A 2,914-nucleotide genomic window follows, 5' to 3' on the forward strand; every position below is an offset into this window, starting at 1 on the left:
GGTCGACGGCGTCGTAACGCAATGTGCTGACCACTGGATCAAAATGGTTTAATCTTAATAGTCACTGCTGAATCTTAATCTTGTAATATTCATTAATATTAATTATTCGAATTCTTATATTCACTAAGGTGCTGCTGTTTGCGGTCAAATGATAGTTCCGTCATCATTAACCTGCAGGCTGCATTTTCCAAACAGGCTGAGAGAAAACAAATAAAAAGAGTTGAGCTGCGGCAAAATAATGAATACAAAGAGTGAGGCTATGGTCAAATAAATACATAAATGAAAAAAAGTGTGACTGCTGAGAGTGCAAGCAGCTCGGGACACCGGCCCTCACGGCCAAAAAAACGAACTAGCCCACAGGGAATTCTCCCGGTCCTCCCGATTAGCCAGTCCGGGCCTGTATATAATCTCCAATGATCTAAGGACTGTAGATCGCTGGTGAACTACACACACATCACATGATCTACACACAAACTATCGAACTACAAGTCCTGTCATGCACCTCACACACAGCTGTTCCAGATCATCATTGATTACACACACACACAGCCGGAGGACTGCCAAGGACTGATTGTGAATGTATAGAATACTTATCATTTATTAAAAATTATTTAGAAATTAGTTCATGACAATATAAGATATCGATTCAGAGAAATGAAGTAAATATATTTTGTAATGTGGATTTGCTGCATAACTTTGTCGACTAAAGCATCCGCTGTGTAGAACAAATGCTGGATGAGTTAATGGTTCATTCCACTGTGGCGACCCCTGATAAATAAGGGACTAAGCCGAAGGAAAATGTTTGAATGAATTAATGAATAATTATTAAAAGTTTCTTTTTCTATACATATTATTTTTTAAACAATTAAAAGTTCCTTTTTGGCTATGATTTAAAGAATTAAAAGTAACGTTTTTATTGTTTATGCTTTGAGATTTATGTGGATTGTTAGTAGTGACTCATTTAATTACTTATTAACTAACTAAATAACTTTTCTGACAAAGTCATTAGTTAAAACAGTTTTAATAATGTAATTAGTATTAATTAAATTCATTTTTAGAATTATCTCACCCAAAACTTAAGATAAGCTTCAAATGCTGCTGGACAGTGAATATATTACAACATGACTGAAGTCCAGAGAGAAATTGAAAGAAACGTGTGTATTCTTGAATCTTTTTCACATGTTTCTTCACATTAACCAATTAGTTTTTGTTGAGTTTATAAACACATTGGCCTTAGATTAGTGAAAATGCTTATTATGACACGCCACTAAAAATTGATCACACTTTACTTTAAAGTACAATCCTCACTAATACAATACCTTTTACCTCAATAAAGCACTGTTTTGCTGATTATTAATAGTTCAGGTATAGTTTAAATATTGGGTAGGCATGTGATCATACTTTAAAATAAACAGCCAATATCTTAATAATAAGCAGGTAATAAGCCAGTAATTAAGCTCATATTTGGAAATTATACCTAAAACTAAATGTTTTTCTATTCGTTCAATTTAAACAACATTAATAATAATAATAATTTTTTTTTTTTATTGCAATAATAACATTACATTACAACAAATACAGATACAAAACTGAAAGAAGTATGGTACAATCGATAGAAATGTTACTTTTTGAAAAAAGAGGAATGTAACAAATTTAGAACAAATATAATATGTGTAAAACTAATTAAAGGGAACAAGAGAGAGAGAAGAAGAAGAAAAAAAATAATTAAGGGCACATGACAAAGATAAAACAAATTATTGCAGAATATTAAATAAAGCACATATTTTAAAAGTTTTAATAGCTTTCTTATTGTGAGAGTCTGTGATGTTTTTTTTTAATAAAGACCTAGTTCTCTTTTAAAATATAAAAAATTAGGCTTACAATGAGTATATTTGCATTTGTGTATAAAAAAACTTACCAATAAATAAAATGAGGTTTATGCAAAGGGTTGCACTAAGGAATTCTTTTCCTTTAATATGTAGCCCCAAAATAACATGTCGATAGCTTAAAGAAAAATCACCACAAACCTTTTGGACAATTAGAGAGTTTACATCAGACCAAAAAGATTTAACATTGGGACACTCCCAAAACAAGTGAGCAACAGATTTAGAAGAGGTTTCACAGAAAGAGCAAGAGATGTCAATGTCATTTTTGAATTTTTGTAAAAATTGTTTAACGGGATAAAACCGGTGAATAATTTTTAAAGATATTTCTTTCAATTTTATTTGTTAAAAAACATTTCTGGGGGAGCGACCAGACATACGACCATTTAATATCATCAAAGAGGTTGTTCCAATAAGAAATAGAAGAAGGATTTGAGATGATAAGGTCTAAAAATAAAGATCTGATTTTATGATTGGATTTTTTAGTGGAGAAACAAATAGAACCAACAACAGTGGAATCAGGACTAAGGGAACAAGGAGAAATCAATGAATTATTATTATTATTATTATTATTTTTAAAAACCATACAGATTTCAGAGGAGATGGCCTTACAAACGATATCGAATTCTTTTTTTAGATATGGCAAGACTATATCTTGCAGTAAAATCAGAGTAAGTGAATAAATTACCATTACTGTCAAATAACTGCTTTACTAATATCACACCGTTACTGAACCAATTAACATTAATAATTATTGTTACAATGTTAACAGCAATCATCAACAATACATTTTTTAAAAATTGGCTATTAGGAGATTAAGTTAGTTGTTTTTTGTCCTTTTTCGAACAAAACACAATCGTTTTGAAGCCAATAAGAAAACTGGCGCCATTTAAAAAAAACTTTTCAGTCTGTTTAAGTTAGAACTGATTGATTAATTTAGATTTATGGTGGGTTTAGCGATCACATTTTAAACAATATATAAATCACGTGGTTCATTTTATCGCTTCATATTTCAACCTGAACTGGAGCCG

The sequence above is a fragment of the Danio rerio genome, chromosome 19 (assembly GCF_052040795.2).
Source record: "Danio rerio strain M-AB ecotype USA chromosome 19, GRCz13ab, whole genome shotgun sequence".
Lineage (NCBI taxonomy): Eukaryota > Metazoa > Chordata > Actinopteri > Cypriniformes > Danionidae > Danio > Danio rerio.